This window comes from Myotis nattereri (assembly GCF_964212035.1).
Source record: "Myotis nattereri genome assembly, chromosome: 17".
NCBI lineage: Eukaryota > Metazoa > Chordata > Mammalia > Chiroptera > Vespertilionidae > Myotis > Myotis nattereri.
The window spans coordinates 51,973,780-51,992,145 of record NC_138092.1 but is presented as its reverse complement, the minus strand read 5'-3'; the positions used below and the strand labels follow the sequence as shown (position 1 = coordinate 51,992,145).

The window sequence follows — 18,366 nt, the reverse complement described above, 5'->3', positions numbered from 1 at the left end:
GACATCACCAGAAATGTTCCAACTCCAGACAATCTACCAGATTGTCACAGTGTGACTTTAACCCAGCAGAGCCTGACATCTGGAAATCTCAACTGGCTTATGATTTACCGCATACATTAACCTTTATGTGTTGTGTTCTTCTGTGTCATAGGTTGTATGCCTATGTCCTTGAGTAAGTAATTGATTACTCACACAGTATGGGCCTCACTGTAAAAGCCATCTACATCATTGTGTCCTAAAAATAAGACTCAACAGTTTGGACTTATAATTAAGTCAGTGAAACACGAATGGTCTATTGGCTTCACTTAAAATTGCTTTCACCTTTTTGGCTCCCTCCTTCACTTGTCAGACTGGGAGGATTCAAGACTCGGCCCCCATCAGCAGGAAGCAGTTACAGAAGAGACCCGACACCCCTTTTCCCTGAAAGAATTCAGAGCCAAAATCCATAATGGGAAAAAAAAATAGGCCAGGACTGATAAAGTTAAACAACATGACATCTTCCATGTAAAACTAATCTCATAGATATGAGATGATAATACTAACAGGGGGAAATGAGAGTGGGGAAGGGTATGTAATGAGAATAGAGCCGCAGTTGTCTAATAACTACTCACCTTACCAACTTTTCCTTACAGACCCTGAGACACTGGAGGATGAACACAGGCTTTAAAAAGATAAGATGCCTTGATGGGTCCATGACTCAGAAAAGAAATACATTTTAAAAGCAGACCAAGGACAGAACATGCTTTGATTTCATTGCTGTGCCCAGACCCTGACCCCTCCAGGAGTTTGTCTCAGGAATGCTGACCATTCTCTGGTCCCAGGAACAGGCTGAGCTGTTAGTAATATCATAGAAGATTAGCCACCTTGTTATGAGGCTTTGAGCTGGACTGCAAACACTCCCCTCCCCTTTCCATGTTACACTTTCGCTCGCAGCTGCATGTAGCTGTCTTCTCCTTCATGTGTATAAAATTAGCCAGTTGGCAAGGGGGGTCAGAGCAGAATGTCTAGGGTGACCAGCTGCTCTTCCCATACTGCAGGCAGTATTGGAACAAATGCTCGTGTATGATTCAACCCTGTCTCCACTTGATTTGGCTCAAGTAGTGACAGGTGGCCTCAGACCTATTATGTCTGGTTTCAGAATCACTGGTTCATAGCGAGTTCCATTTTTAAGTTTTTAATTCCATATTATCCCTATAAAGGCTGCTGCAATCTGCATTCCCATCAACAGTGCAGGAAGGTTCCCTTTCTCCACACCCTCGCCAACACTTTTTGTTAATTTGTTGACGATAGCTATTCTGACAGGTGTGAGGTGATATCGTATTGTGGTTTTAATTCAAGTTTCTCTAGTGATTCGTGACATTGAGCATCTTTTCCTATGTCTATTGGCCATCTGTATGTCCTCTTTGGAGAAGTGTCTATTCATGCCCTGTACCCATGCTTAAAAGTAGAGGGAATATAGTCAATAATATTCTGATAACTATGGATGATGCCCAGTGGGTACTAGGAAATTTTGGGGGGAACACTTGGTAAAGTATATGATTGTCTAACCACTATGCTGTACAGCTGAAACTAATACAAAAATGTTGCAGGTAAACTGTAACAGAAAATAAATTCTGAAGTTAGTTGAAAATAAAAAAGCTTGAACCTGGGAAATGCAATACTGCTTGGCATGTTAGTTTCCAAAATTTATTTGAGATTGAACTAGCCACTTTTTTTCTTTTGCTGGGAAGATGTAGGGGAAATTAACATGATTCCATTGCCTCACAGGCAACCAGGTAGACAAGGAGCTATAGACAGAGCAAGGAGTCCAGCTGCACAGCGGAGGCGGCGGAACATAAGCAGTGACTGGAGACGGACTGACCGTGGCTTCCTGCTGCTCCGCTGTGGCCCGCAGGGGCGGGGACAAGCGGGCAGCATGTCCTCCCCGTTGCGTGTCTGTGACACGTTCTAGTGACCCAGAAGGACTGTGTGAGACAGGCCGTGGCTTCCTCTTTCATCTCTATGACCGGGCCTGTGTGCTCCCAGGAGAGACCTTTCTCCACATCCTCGCCGCACTGGTCTGCGGATTCACTGCTGCAGCCACTCTGACAGGCGTGAGGTGATACCTCACTGTGGGTTTGATTTGGCAAATACATTCTTCCATACTGTGGCTCCCTTTTCAATTTGCTGATGGTTTCTGTCACTGTGCAAAAGCTTTTTAGTTTAACGTAGTCCCACTCATTTGTTTTCCTTTGTCTCCCTTGCCCTAGGAGATGTATTGGCCAACATATCGCTACATGCACTGCTGGTGGGAATGCAGACTGTGCAGCCACCGTGGAAAACAGTGCGGAGTTTCCTCAAAAAAATTACAAATGAGTCCTGGCCAGTGTGGTTCAGTGGTTATAGTGTTGACCTGCACACCAACAGGCCTAGGGTTTGATTCCTGGTCGAGGGAAGGTACCTGGGTTGCTAGTTCACTCCCTAGCCTGGGCTGGGTGTGTGTGCTTGGGGAAGGCAACCAATACACACATCTCTGTCACACTGATGTTTCTCTCTCTCTCCTTTTCTCCCTCTCTCCCTTCTCCCCTCCCTCTCTTCCACTCTCTCTAAATCAATGGAAATATCCTCAGGTGAGGATTAACAACAAAAAGAAAATTTAAAAATGAAACTGCTATTTGATACAGTGATCCGGCTTCTGGGAATATATCCTAAGAAATCAGAAACATTCACCAGAAAGAATATATGCACCCCTATGTTCATAGCAGCATTATTTAAAATAGCTAAGATCTCGCCGAAACCGGTTTGGCTCAGTGGATAGAGCGTCGGCCTGCCGACTGAAGGGTCCCAGGTTTGATTCCGGTCAAGGGCATGTACCTGGGTTGCAGGCACATCCCCAGTGGGGGATGTGCAGGAGGCGGCTGATCGATGTTTCTCTCTCATCGATGTTTCTGACTCTCTATCTCTCTCCCTTCCTCTCTGTAAAAAATCAATAAAATATATTAAAAAAATAATAATAAAAAAAATAAAATAAAATAGCTAAGATCTGGAAACAGCCCAAGTGCCCATCAGCAGATGAGTGGATAAAAAAGACATGGTACATTTACACCGTGGAATATCACTCTGCCATTAAAAAGAAGGAACTGTTACCTTTTATATTTTTAAAAATATGTTTTTATTGATTTTTTTTAGAGAGAAAGAAAGGGAGAAGTATTATGAGAGGAACATGGATGAGAGAGGAACACGGGTTGGCTGCCTTCTGCACACCCCCTACTGGGGATCTAGGCCACAACCCAAGCATGTGTTCTGACCAGGAACCGAACCAATGACCTCTTGGTGCATGGGATAACCCCAACCACTGAGCCACATGGGCCCAGCAAGAACTCTTACCTTTTGCAACAGCATGGGTATGAGACCTGAATGACAAGTTGGGACTCTCCTCGCAGGTTTTTGTCCTGTGAAGTTTGAAGAAAAAAATTTACGGACTAAATGATTTTAAGCAACAGTGTGGAAGTCTATTGCAAGCATATGCAATCTCCCCTGGGGAGGGGTCCCCAAGTGGGAAATCTCCTTTCTCCAGTGTGTCTCTGTCTACGGGTTTGTAAACGCTGGTGTCTCTGTCTGCTCATCTCTTTCTAATGGACCCTCCCTTATGCTGTGCCTCCCGCGCTTTCCTAATTGGCCACCTTCCCCCTTTCCCTGCCCATGCTGGCAGGGACTTTCATCCCAAAGTCTCAGAGCTCCCAGCACCCCGCTTCTTCCTCTGACCGGGTAACATTCTTGTAAACCACCCGGTGGCTTGGAGCGGCCTCTGCCCATCAGGTATGCGCTCCTCGCCCATCGACGCCCTTTCCCCAACGGCCTCTCTGTCTCTAAAATCCTTTCAGAGGGCCTGGGAGAGCATTGTGCTGAGTGAAATAAGCCAGTCAGAGAAAGACAAGCACCACGTGATCTCACTCAGATGTGGAACCTAATGAACAAAACAAACTGATGAACAAAATAGAAGCAGAGGCGAGGATCCATGGGACAGGCCGGCAGCTGTCAGAGGGGCCTGGACGGAAGAAGGTGCAGGGTTACCAAAGAGCATACACCGCCCGTGGACACAGACAACAGGTGGCGAAGGCCGGGCGGGCCGGGCGGGTGGAGGTGGGCAAGCGGGGAATGGGGACATCGGCAAGAGTGTCAGCAAGAATGCTAATAGTGACTCTCGGTCAGACCATCAGCAGCTTCTTTCCTGATGCTGTTCTCACTGAGAATGTAACTTTCTAACCCTGGTTTTCTGTATAACAGCCATCCTAGCAGGTGCGTGCTTTTCTTAAAGTCACAGATCTCTTTTCCCTTTGCTATTTTCTTTGTAACTTCTTCACCTACTTCCAAGGTTTCTTGGTAAATACACCCTCTCCTGGACAGCAAGTGTGACAGGGTCCCTGAAAATGCGCCTGTCGCTGCTGAAGTCCTTTTGGGGGCGAGGGGCACACACACCAAGAGACACCACTGCAGCAGACATCAGAGTGGCACGGCATTCACCAACAGGAGCACAGTCACAGCCGCGGGCACCACTTTTGGAAAACCGTGTCCTTTTCACACTATTTGTCCAGTGCGAATGCTAGCCATGTGGGTGCTGTGCTCCAATAACCCCACGCCGACACCTGCAGGGCCGGGAAAGGTAGAACAGGTGAAGATAAATAGGCTGAGAGCTTTGTTTTGATAAAAAAAAAAAAAGTAACTTTTATTGTAATGAAACCAGACACAAAACGGGTCTAGCCACTACTGAGCCAATTTAAGCAGAGACAGGGTGGATCATATGTGAGCGCTTATTCCAGCAATGCCAGCGCACGGGGAGCAGTGGGTCACCCTGGACACTCTGCTCCCCTCCCCTGCTAGCTGCTGGTTATACAGGGAAAGAAAGAGCTGCGCGCACAGGGAGGCAGGACACGGGCTGCAGGGCCCGGCCGGTGTCTCCTTCCAGGACCTTGAGGTCCCATAACAAGGCAGTTGATTTTCAACGGTGTGAACACCCAGCTCCTCTGGGCTGGGGGGCCGGAGAATGGTCAGTGTTCCCCAGGCAAACTCCAGGGGGGCCAGGGCCAGGCAGCGCAGCCAGATCAATGTGGGTCCTGTCCTGGGTTTAGTCTCAAATGCATATTTTTTTCTGAGCTATGGACCCATCTGGCCCCAAGGCATCTCTTACTTTCACAGCCCTGTTCTCCTTGCAGCAGGTCCTCCAGTCCCCCAGGGCCTGTGAGAAACCTCTCTCCTACAGTTAGCCAGGGACTAGCCAAAACCCGGTCCTATTATCACTGCCTGCCCTCCCCCATCAGTAATTGGGTCTAGTTCTGTGCGCAGTCCAGCTCCACGCACTGGGCCCAGGTGTGCTCCCCGATTGGTAAACTGGGCTGCATTTGCTGCTCTCCTGTAACTTGTCTTAAGCCATAACTTTATCTCCAGTTCAACCTTAGGGGCATCTCTCAAAGGTCCCCCAACCAGGTCACTTCGTTCCTGAGAGCACACCCGGGGCTGCCTGGCAGAGGGTAGGGGACGAGCCCTGCTTTCCCTCACAGCCTCATGCTAAGGCCGGAGGACCAAGCCAGGGATAAAGTCAGACTGGAGAATGAGGAACAGGGAACTGAGAAACAGGGAACATAGGAAAGGGAAGTGGGGCTTCAGAGCCCAAGTTTGGAGGCTTTTCTGAAGCCCAGCTTCTCTGCATGTTGCTGTAGACAGACACAGGTCTCCTCGTTAGTTCTCCCAGTGATGGCTCAAACTTCAAAGAACAGCGCCCTGGTGCCCACAGCTCCGCTGCCCACTTCAGCATGCTGCTGAACTCTGAGCGGCACGCTCCTCCGTCCTGGGTTACAGACCTGGCAATGCACTTCCAAGGCTCGCTATGAGTCACTCCATCCCTTTCAAGTTAAAAACAAAACAAAAAACACACACTTCTGTGTAAATAGTTCATAATCATAAGTTCACATGCCATGAAGAGCTACCAGAGACACAAAACTACGAAATGGTTACTGAGTACAAAATGGGCACAAACGGGGTCTTCGTTTCCTTTCTACAACCACACTTTGGAGGAAATGATGAAACTCTGCTCACCTCGTTTCCAAAAAGGTGTTCCTGCAAGATTGCCGGGAAGGGCTCTCTCCCTAACTTGACAAATCAGCGACCACAGGAAGTGTCCTGAAAGGAGTTCTTAGGATTTAGAGACAGAGAGGACAAACATTGAATTATGAAACGCTCTGAGAAATAAAACTGCTAAAAGGAGAAGAGCAATTACATTTGGGGGGAAATTTTGCATGTTGGGGGGAAATGACAAAACCCTTATTATTATTGAGTTTGTGGAAAGAAAAGGTTGACTAAACTTTCCAAGGAATGGGCATTCATTCCCCTGACCTCTGAAAAGGAGACCCTAACATTAGCTAATATAGTGGGACGCTATGGTTAGAGGAAAGTGGGAGGAAAACATGAAAAATCGCAAAATTCAAATGTTTCCTTCAAAGTCATCAACAACTTTATTGTGTGGCATCATTCTACAAGAATTGACCAGTAAAAATTTCAATTTTGGCTTTTCCATTTAAAAAGGAGACCGACAAGCAAAAAATGACCAGGAAAGATAATAATGAGGTCCTAGTGAGACCTGGGCTTCTGGGGCGCAGATTCTTCTCGTGGGTCCTCATCCAACGAAGCTGAAGAATAAAATTTGCATACTAATGGCTTCTTGAATAAACATGTAGAAGTTTATACAAACTCCATCTGGGGCCCCCAAATGGGAAAAGCTTGCTCTCTCTCTCATGGGAAAAAAATAAAAAAATAAAAAATCTGTCTCGTGTCCCTTTGTCTCAGTTTATAGATGCCGTAGTTCTTTGTCTGAACCTGGGACCCTTTCTAATTGGAGCCTTCCTCAATTTAGGACCCCCCTGCTTTCCTCATGGGTCATTCTGCTACATAGTATCAGTTTCAAAGTCTAAAGCCCACGTGGGGCACCCCTCTCTCTCTCCCCTTATCTCGCAACATTCCTCTATGCTCTGTGAATGCTCTGTGAATGTATGCCTTCCTCTTCCCTTATCCTGTGGCATTGCTTTATCCTCTGGGAAAGCATTCTGGCGGCTTGGAGCTATTCTGCCCTTCACATATCCATCTTACCTGCTTGGGTTGGAGTTGCTATGACCTCCCTTATGGCTCTCTCTCAGCTGTCCTGGCCGGAGATGTTTTATTACCCCTTGTGGCTCTCCCAGCTGCTCAGGTCAGCGCTGCTTTTGATCTGCCTTATGTTTCCTGTAACTGCTCAGGCCAGAGGTACCTCTGCCCTTGGTTTATGGCTGTTTTAATTGCTCAGGCCAGCAATGTCTCCATCTTCCCTATCCCCTCTCCCCCCTCTCCCCCCCCCCCCCCCCGCAGCCCCGGCCGTCTGTCTAATAAGCTAGCAAGCTAACCCTTATCACTAGGAAGAAACTTGGAAAGACTTGTGTTACTTTAGTCTAAAGAGAAAAAAATAAATAGTCATTTAATAGGTAAAGGTGTTGTTGTTTTTTAAAACCAAGTCATTCAAATGAGGTGCCTCATTGGGTTCTGGAGTTTCCCTTGGAGACATTCAGAAAGAGACTAGAACATGATTTCACAAAGTGTTGCTGACGCTCACCTGCCTGAGACAGGCGCTGGAACAGAAGGCTTCTCAAGAACCTTACCACTCCGTTACCTGCTAATTCTAGAATTCCGTGCTAATTCAACTACTTTACACTGTCAGTGTCCTCCATGTATGGGAACAGGCATCAGCTGCTGTATTTTATTTCATGTAAAAGACAAGAGCTTAAAAATACCTTCAGACAGCAATTTGTACCTGACCTGACATATTTTCATGGTTTTCTAAGCATGGGAGGTTTGAGGGAACTGTGCGTGAGACTGCCTCTATTGTTTATGGTATTTTCAGATCAAACCCTTGTCCCAACACTGAGGGTGGCTGGGAGGGGCAGGGACCTCCCCCAGCAGCCACCTGCCCAGGCACCGGTTTCTCTACAGCAACGAGGGAGGCACCTGTCCGCGGAAGCACTCCTCTTCCCGGAAGGGCACAGGGAAGCGGCAGAATGAGCATCTGCGGGCTGGCTTCGTGTGACGGGCTTTTCCTTATGCTTCTCATCAGAGACAAACTCAAAAGAACATTTATTAACATTGACTAAAATACTGACCTCCATGTGTGTTCAGTTCCTTATCTGTAGAGTAGGGAATAATAAATGATAGAACCTACTTCAAATGGGTTTTGAGAGAATTAAGTTGACCCACTTGAGGCTCCAAGTTCTTGCTTAGATTAACTATGATTATTACTATATGACTTTCTCAACTGATCACTATTTGATAAATTCATCAAATTAACCAATACTATGTACTTCCTACATAAAAATATTGAGATTAATATGCAAAGCAAACCAAAATGTATATGGCCAGAAGGCCACCCTTACATTCAATTATTGTATAATCTTAGAAACACTTTTATGCATATTGAACAATGTGAAATTATGTAAGGTAATGACTCAGCACATAATGTCTGAAAGTAAGGCTGTTCTCCAGCCGTGGCCAGTGTGCTCAGTGGTTAGAGTGTTGGCCCATGCACCAAAGGGTCAAGGGTTTGATGCCTAATCAAGGGCACATACCTGGGTTATAGGCTCAACCCCTAACCCCAGCCTGGGTCTGTGTAGGAGGCAACCAATTGATGTGTGTGTGTCTCTCTCTCATCAGTGTTTCTTCCCTTTCTCTTTCCCCTCTCCTCCCTTCCACTCTCTCTAAAAAAACAATGGAAAAAAATCCTCAGGTGAGGATTAACATATAATAATAATAATAATAATAATAATAATGCTGTTATCCATATGCAAGTTTGTTGAATACTTTGAAGTCTTTAAAAAGAGAAAGGTGAGCCACCAAAGTATTGTCACTCTATAATCATGGGTTCAACTAGAGAAAACCTTTAAATATATATCTACACTAATAAAAGACAAAGATGCTAATTGACCATACCTTCGCTAAGCCCATCAGCCAATCAGAAGAGTATGCAAATTAACCCAACAAAGATGGCCGTTAAATTTGCATACTGCAGGCAGGGTGGGGCAGCACAATCCGCCGCCCTCCCACCACCATCCGGGCCTGCTGTCTGCGACCCAGCATGGGATCCAGGCCTGCCATCTGCGACCTGGGGAGGCGGGGCAGGCACCATGGGATCGGGCCTGCCATCTGCCACCCAGGGAGCAGGCCTAAGCCAGCAGGTGGTTATCTCCCGAGGGGTCCCAGACTATGAGAGGGCACAGGTTGGGCTGAGGGACACCACCCCCCACCAGTGCACAAATTTTGTGCACCGGGCCTCTAGTATATATAGTTTTCCATAATTCTTCAATATAACCATCTTTTCCCATTGATTAACTACTGATTTCAATACTGTAGGAAGGGGATGTATTCTGTGTTATTGTTCATTAAATTGGAGTGCAGAGACGTGGATGTTCCTGTATCATTGTTTTACCAAATTCAAGAGTTTGACAATTTCACAGTGTGAACCAGTAGGTGGGGTGAGAAGAATGGAGCCCATGTTAGAGGGGTCTGTTCCCAGTGCCGCTAACAAGGATTACTGACAGTGAGAGGGACAGGAGGTAGCATTATGGGGGTTGCAGTGGGAAGATTCAGAACCCTGCAAGTTTGTATGGACCATAGACACTGACCTTGGGGAGACAAAGGATAACGGAGGGATTTGAATGAGTCATAGGGGTTGGGGTGCAGAATAAAAGGGATGTATTTGTGTGTTTGACTTGGATAGAAGTCTCCACTTTAGCAAGAAAAGTAAAAACAAAATTCCTAAAAGTCTGCCTGTCATGTCTGTCTATTAGCCTCGATCTACCTCTCTACCTCTCTGCAAAATGTCACTTATAAACATTAGGTTTCTGTTTCCATAACTAACTCCATCTCTACCTCCAATTCCATTGGATTCTTTGAAAATAATTAAAATCTAGAACTGAGTCCCTGCACAGCTGAGAGCACACCTGTTGCCACAGCCCTGAGTGGGCCGGGCCCTGCGTCATGGTTCCCGGCTGTGGGTCAGTGGAGGGCAGACAGGATCAATGCTCATGTCAGTACAAGGGATGCGGATACACCTAGTCGGCCTTCCCCTCAGTTTGCTAGTAACTAACACACAGGAGGGTAACTTGGTAGAAATAGTAGATTTCCTGTTACTTCTCTGCTTCTACCTGACCCAAGCCCGTTCATTCTTTCTCTTGTGCATCTCTGGGTCTGTATCCACGTGTCCAGCTGCACACACACTGTGCAGGGCAAGCCTGCAGCACCTCTCCCTGGGTGGCAGATGGCAGGCCTGCTCCCTGGGTGGCAGATGGCAGGCCCAATCCCACGGTGCCTGCCCAGCCTCCCCAGGTCGCAGATGGCAGGACTGTCAGCATTGCTCTCTTATTCTGTCCGGGCCTCCCATTCCCCACTGGTGTTCTCTCCCCAAAGTACAAATGTCATGGCATCGTTTCCCTACCTGAGGTCATCCCAGTGCCCATCTGTCATGGTTGGCACATGTTTCATCAGGATGTAGATTCCACTCAGGATCAGCTACACATGTGCACACGGGTGAGTCTAGTGACATGAAAATGAGGGCCCCTTATTAATAAACTAGAAGCCCGGTGCACAAATTCATGTACCAGTGGGGTCCCTTGGCCTGGCCTGAAGGATTGGGCTGAAACCAGCTCTCCGATATCCCCCAAGGGGTCCCAGATTGTGGGAGAACGCAGGCCAGGCCAAGGGACCCCACCAGTGCACTATTGGGGCCAGGGAGGGATGTGGGAGGTTGACCAGCCAGGGAGGAACTGTGGGAGGGCTCCAGGGTATGTCCGGCCCATCTTGCTCAGTCCTGATCAACCAGACCCTAGCAGCAAGCTATCCTATCGGTCAGAGTGTCTGCCCCTGGTGGTCAGTGCACATCATAGCAAGTGGTTGAGTAGCCTTAGCATATCATTAACATATTATGCTTTGATTGGTTGAACAGACAACTGGACACTTAGCATATTAGGATTTTATTATATAGGATTGTTCAGGGTTTCAGCTGGGGGACAACGGCATTAATGGGATCTCCCACCACTGCACTTGGCTGAGAGGCACCTGCTCTGCCTGCAGGCGGCAGAGCTGGAGGAGCTGCAGATCCAACCCCTGGCCTGCCCTCCAGGCATCTGCCTGGCCAGTCCACCCGCTGCAGGAGCCTTCCCCTGTGATGCTCGGGAAGATGCCTCCTTTCTCTTAAGGACTCAGCTCCAATCTCTTCACAAAATGTCCTCTGAAAAGTGTAATAGTTTGATCTGGATGACACCATCATCCTTAGAGTTACTATTTTAGAGCCCATATTTTTATCAAAGCCTTGATGAGCCCCAAGAGGAGGGTCCATATTTTAATTATATTTTAACCTCCCTAGCATGGTTTAGTGCCTGGCATGGATTACACACTCCATGAATGGTTTCTGAACGATTCATCCTATCTAATAATAGACAAACTGGGTAACTGACCGTACCTTCGCTACACTTCCCATTGGCTAATCAGCATTATATGCAAATTAACTGCCAACAAAGATGGAGGTTAATTTGCATATGTAGGTGTGAAGCGGTGGAGCAAAGACTGAAGGCAGCTCTGGCCAGAGCAGTGAAGGCTTTGAAGGCGGCTCTTGCCGGAACGAAAGCCTGGGTCTCTGGTGCCGAAGGAAAGCTGGTGCTGACAGCCAGGGGAAGGGAAGGCCTGCTGCAGGAATCTTTTCATGCAGCAGGCCTCTAGTGTATTATAATAATTCTAAAGAGTTTGCACTGGAGCTGCTAGCACTGTCTGCAGGGCTCTGAAGGCCCTGAGAGCCTCACCTGCTGCCACTGTGGTCAGTACGAGTTTGCTCGGGTTGCAAACATGAAGCCTTGCTGTGTCTGCAGACACCTGGAGTCATCACAGGATGCCTTAAAGTGCAGTGTGGACGTTGCTCCCAAAACCCACTCTGCACAGCCATCAGTTTCCGCCTCTGCCTAGGGAAAGAGAAGCAAACAGATTTTGCAGCTTCTACTGATATTTTGAACAGACAGTTTTATCACTATCATCATTTCCATTTAAATTAGAAGTTTCAGATACTGTACAGATCAATTATTACTCCAAAGCATAAATTATCGTAAACAGTAAGCTTGACTACCACATGATTAGGCAGTGAGCAGGTGTCCTGTGATTGCCTGTGGGCGGCTCCTCGGGGCGGCCACCAGAGGAAATGTGTCAAAATGGCGATGCTATTGACGGAAGAGCTATGCAGCTACACCTTTGTGAATAAGCTAGTTTAGAGTCCCGTGCAGGACTGACTTCATGAAATATTTTTTCTATATATTTTGGGTAGAAATTCTATTTGCAGATACAATGGTTTGAATGTCTGTGCCACCCCCCATGTGCTGGTGTCGGGGGTGGGTCTCTGTGACATGCTTAGGTCCTGAGGGTGGCGCCCCTAGGAATGGGATCAGCGCTCTTCTTCACAGAGTTGCCTGGTCCCTTCCAGCAGGGAGGCCACAGGAGGAGGTGCAGCAGCTGTGCAGGAGGAGCCCCTCACAGAACAGGACCATCCTGGAGGCTTGTTCCTGGTCCCCCTGGCCTCCAGCCTGCAAGAGAGACATTTCTGCTGTAGATAAGCCACCGTGTGCAGCGTTGTGACTGCAGCCCAAACTGACTAGGATCTGAAATACACTATGAAACGCACAGGAAGCAAGCTGTGCTTTGCGAACGAGTTTAGATGGTAAAAACCGGCATTGCTTTACAGGTTCTAAAAAGCAACAATAAGCTTCCTATTCTGGTTTCAACTTTATACGTAATCTAATGAGCCCAAGAGTAGTATTTAACTTAAATATACTTCAGTTAGAAGCTTATTGGGATTCAGATGTCAGAAAACTTAGTTTAAAATGTTTGGTCCATGAAATTTGTTATGGAAGATATTTCTATCTCTTTTTATGATACAAGACCCTAATAAAGAAAAAGTGAATTGAAAGATTCAGTTGTCCAGTGTGAATATATGAGGAGGAAGGTCTTTATATGAGTGAGGCAGTGGGAAGCGTGTCTGCAGGACTGAATGGAGACCATCATAGTGAATTCAAATAACAAACTAAACAGAAATCAATCCATGCGGAAAGCCAGCTTTCTGAGCCGGTGTCTTTAATAAGTGACCAGGGTGTCCTTGAGGTTCCTTGGGATGCTCGTCCAGTGATGGTCCCACTTGCCGAAGCCTGGAACGATCCCATTGTAATGCAGACTGTCTCTCACCATCTTATCCTGGAAAGAGAGGGCAATTAAAGATCATTAACCCTGTCACCCCTAAACCTTAAAACTTATAATTCCATAAATGGCAGGAATTCCATAGAAAAACAAAAAAAGGAATATGTCTTAAAACTTGTAAAGATAGAATTTTTCACCTAAGCAAAATATATAGAAGATATGATTTATACACATTTCTATTTTTTTAAAAAAAATCTTTATTGTTCAGATTATTACAGTTGTTCCCCTTTTTTCCCCCCATAGCTCCCCTCCACCCAGTTCCCCTCCCACCCTCTACCTTTACCCCCCACTGTCCTCATCCATAGGTGTACGCTTTTTGTTGCCAGGTAATACACATGGAAAATGTAGCTATTTCCATCTACGACATGTCCCTGTGTTCGGCCTCACAGGGACTGTCTCAGCCCCACAGGGGCCATCTCAGCCCCACAGGGGCCGTCGCAGCCTCACAGGAGGCGCCGCATCCCACGTTGGGGGTGAAGGTGCGAGTCAGAAGCTCCTCTCACTGTCTCTCCTGCTGCTCCCTTGCGTATCACCGATGCTGGAAGTTTCTGAGAGCAGTCGGCAGGTGCTGGACATCATACTTTAACTGGTCAACACGAAGTTCGGCATTCTGTCTTTTGTTGGGTGGCTCCTGGCTGGACAAAATCTCCAGGCTTTCTTGCTGGCTGAATATCTGGTATGCTTGCTTGGATTTCGTTTTCTACTCAGTGCACAGACTGCTTGTCTGCCGTCTCCTGGTGTCCATGTGAGACTGGATCTGGTGGACCTGTTTGTGCGTTTGCTGGTACAGCGGTTCCGTGTTGCCGGCCCAGCCCGGTCCGGTTCTGGCTTCCTCCAAACTGATTCAGCTTCTTCAGTGTGTCCCTTATGGGTGCGAGGAGTTGAAGTCTGCAGCTTGTTGGGTACACATTTTTATTTTTTAAAAAACTTCAAAAATTCATATCTATGAATTATTTCTCAATGGAGCTAAGTTTTTGACATTTCAGAATCAAGGATGTGAGGAGAAATTGTAACTGAATTTATAGGGCATGTTTTCCAGTTCCATATTCAATTCAGCACTATTTGGTCGGTGTGTTTAACGCTATGCTGTTCGCAAGAACCTTAAAGTGCACTTTAGATGAGAGGGAGGCATGTGAACAACGCCTTTCATGGCAGTTCGGACGGACCCGAGCCCTGACTGTCCGCCTGTCCTGGGCGGGCCGTCGGCACAGCTGTACGACACTCTCCGGGTGGGAAGCTGGGATGTGAGGATCTCCGAGGAATGAGGGGGACACAGGGCCGCCCACATGGGATCTGTGGGGAAGCATGACTCTCAGGAAGGAACCCTGGGGAGGGCGAGCCACACACAGAAGCTCTGACCCCAGAGGGTCTGACCAGGGGCAGGAGTGGCAGGGACATCACTGTCGCAGGGAACAAATCGGCCAGCACAGTCACCAAACGTGGCCTCCAGGAACGTGACCCAGGGGAGCCAGAAAGCGTGCAGGTGGAATCCAGGACCCGTTTGGTTATTCTGAGCAATGCTGAGAAGTGATCGCTTCCCCCAAATTTCTACGCTTTACTCCATCTTCCACCCTAGTGCTGAGTGTGAGCCCCTCTCCAGGCCTGTGCGGGGCCGCCCATCCTCGCTGTGCACCCCGAGCGCCCAGAAAGCCAGGCCTCCCAGGCCGGGGTGAGGACAGGTGCGCAGGTGCGCGGCCTCCGGGTCAGGAAGCACTCGTGTGTATGCCTACTGTGTGCCTCTCGTCTGAGGGCTCGCTCAGAGGCATTGCAGCGGGAGTTTGACCTTGAAATTGGCTGCGATGGAAATGTTCTCACCATGAAAACTGGCAAATGCTACGAGCGAAGGCTGTTTGTGTGGGGAGGGACAGCAGCTCATTAAACACTGACTAACGATTGGGCAAGGCTCTGTAATGTCCATACATTTCCCAATGGGTTCTCATTCCAGTTTTTATGAATCATTTTTTGAAAGAGCTGTTCCGAGTACCTGGCGCGCTCAGGCTGCCGCTGGAGAGCAGGAGCAGGAAGCTCACGGTTTCTTCCGTTGCTCCTGTGTGGTGTCTACAGACAGGAAATGTGGGTGCCAGCCCCGCAGGACTTTTCAACATGCCCAGGCTCCCATCTTCCGACGCAGCCACACAGGACGAGGGACTCGCGGTGCAGGTCCGTGGCGACTCTGGTGCCGAACAGGTGTCCTGCTGGACCAGTCAGATGCCAGGCAACGGGGCTTCCCAACAACAGCCTCTGCGGCAGGTGCTTGCACAGGTGGCAGACGGTCCAGATGTTAGACCTGGACACGAGCGAGGAGCTGCAGGTCCAGTTCATGAGGCTCCCGCAATAACGCCGACAAATCTGAGTCTCTTACAACCAGCCAGGAGCTCACGAATCACTTTCTGAGTCAGTGTCTGATCGCAGGAAATAATTAAAGAAACAAGAGCTTGAGTGAAGGCCCTCGAGGCCCCACGGTTTCCAGGGATTCCCCCATAAAATCGGGGTGACCTCAACAAAGTCATGGCACCTCCCTGCTGGGCCATGTCAGCGAGAAAACAGCCCCTGGCGGTAGGGGCACCTTCCTGCCTTCTTTCTTCGTCGTCGCTGAGTCCCCGTGAGAGACGGGCCTGTGCCTGTCAGCCTCTCTCCCATGTGGGAATGACAGTCTCGTCATGAAACATGCAATAGCCGTGATTCAGGCGAAAGTGTTTCAGACAAGAGAGAACCTTAAGACGTTCCGTATGGCAGGCCATCTTGGCAGGAGCAAAACTCTTATAAAGTCACATGCAAAATTTTAAAACCAGATTTGATTTCTTTTAAGGGAAATTGGAAAATATGAAAATAGTATTTACTTTTAAATGTTTGTATGGCATTAAGGAGATGGCCACATTTTATTTTAGAAAGAGCTAGAATTTAAAAGGAAAATGCTATGTATTTCAACAACAGGCGTAGTCTTAGTTGTTTAGTAAGTTTTAATATTTGGAGCAAAGCAGAGCCCTGGGGGGGGGCTGAACCATGGTCATTGGGGGATGAATGGGGGCTGCCCAGGAGAGCAGACGCCTTCTGCAAGGATGTCTCAAGGCCTTGGGAGGGGTGGACGCCTTCTGCAAGGCCTTGGGAGGGGTGGACGCCTTCTGCAAGGTGCCTCCAGGCCCTGGGAGGGGTGGACACCTTCTGCAAGGTGCCTCCAGGCCCTGGGAGGGGTGGACACCTTCTGCAAGGTGCCTCCAGGCCCTGGGAGGGGTGGACGCCTTCTGCAAGATGCCTCCAGGCCCTGGGAGGGGTGGACACCTTCTGCAAGGTGCCTCCAGGCCCTGGGAGGGGTGGACACCTTCTGCAAGGTGCCTCCAGGCCCTGGGAGGGGTGGACGCCTTCTGCAAGATGCCTCCAGGCCCTGGGAGGGGTGGACGCCTTCTGCAAGGTGCCTCCAGGCCCTGGGAAGAGTGGACGCCTTCGGCAAGGCCCTGGGAGGGGTGGATGCCTTCTGCAAGGTGCCTCCAAGCCCTGGGAGGGGTGGACGCCTTCTGCAAGGTGCCTCCAGGCCTTGGGAGGGGTGTTTGACCTGGGAATCCACCCCCCCCCCCTGTTTTGCTGCTCTTTCCTGAACAGAGAGGTAAGCATTCGGGGTTCTCCCGTGTCCCCACCTGCTCCCTGGCCTGGGATAAGCACAGTCCATGGCCCCTGCAAGGGCGGCCCCGGAGGCTCAGCCCAGCCTGCCAGGAGCTCCTCGGAAAACCAATACCCTCGTCTGGTGTGTGAGAGGCATTGGAATGGGCTTGTTTTAAAGTAAGTGTCCTGCTTAAAATCTCTGCCTGCCACTCGCACTTTCCATTGGAGCTGGGGCGTCTCAGACCACATCCTGCCACATCAGCCAGGACGGCAAACGGAGGGACCCTAACGGCTGTCTGGTCATCACGCTGGGGTTTTCCTCCGGATCCTGGGACTGTATCTCAGCGGAGCCACCCTTTCCCGCTGCCCCTTTTTGTTTCTAAACACACTCACAGGCACAGGAGGAGATGGCCACAGGGTCCCGCCCTCGGCATCCTGGAGGAGGCGCTGATCTAGCCATGGAGGAGGCGGCAGGAAGGGAACAGTGAGGAGCTCCCTGGAGGCGGTCAGCCTCCCTCCTCCCCGCTGAGAGCCCGCAGTGGGTGCCGTCTCCATCCTCACGTCCTCTGCTCACAGGTCACAGGAGAGGCACAGGGCAGTCCGCGCCCACCACACCCCACGGCCCTGGCAGAGCTCCCTCCACTGCACAGAGCTCCCTGGACCGGAAACTGGGCAAAGGCAGGTTCCGTTCACTCCGTGTGACCTGGACAAGGCGCTCCATCTGGCCAGTCCTCACCTTCCGCCTCCACAAAATAAGGAAAGCAGCCACCACAGGTAACGGGCAAAGGACGCGACACGCGTAAGTGGCCGAGCACAGGCGCCTGCTTCATGCACACGCTTCCCTCTCACTTTAGAGGGAAAACGTGGAGTCACCACAAACTGATTCCGCGTGTCTCCTACGAGCCAGGGCTCAGCTGTGAGGAACTAAGAGTCTATTTTTCAGTAGGAATGTTTTCTTTAACGTCAGTTACTGGAATTGCTTTTTTTTCCTTGATAGCCATGCCCTGAAAAGACTATCACCAGTTTAATTAACTCGTCCACCAGGGTCGGCGTGGCTCACGCTCCTGCACATTTTGTTGTCATATATAGTAACATACCTTGAAACTTTTCCATTCCTTTCGTAGTTCTTTTTGCAAATACTTATATCTGACATCCTCCTGCAAGAAAATGTAAGAGTAGGTGATTAAATGAACCAACAAGTATCCAGCTAGGTCGAATCCTGTACGGGGACCTAAATCACTGCCCTAATGGCCAGCACACCTGGAGCGTGACCCCAGGGCGGGGGAGAGTCGCCCAGAGCTGCTTGCTGGCAGTGAGGGGCGGTTCCCTTGAGCGGCAGCACAGCACACAGGCAGGCGGCTCGGGTCTCCCAGGCAAGCAGGGTCTCGAAACACAGTCCTAGGGCAGCTTTTAAGAAAAATCATCAGGTATGTAAATAATTTAGTTACACTTATACACACACAGTCTTTCCAGGTTTTCATCCATCTT

General features: G+C 49.0%; 1 long non-coding RNA gene across 1 annotated transcript; it reads right to left on the bottom strand.

Moving 5' to 3' along the window:
• Positions 1-4,682: 4,682 nt before the first annotated feature.
• Positions 4,683-13,130, bottom strand: LOC308533610. Its single transcript, XR_013997106.1, has 4 exons — positions 11,847-13,130; positions 10,487-10,584; positions 6,073-6,168; positions 4,683-5,879 (listed from the first exon to the last, which is right to left on the bottom strand). It is a non-coding gene; the product is annotated as an uncharacterized lncRNA (long non-coding RNA).
• Positions 13,131-18,366: the final 5,236 nt, after the last annotated feature.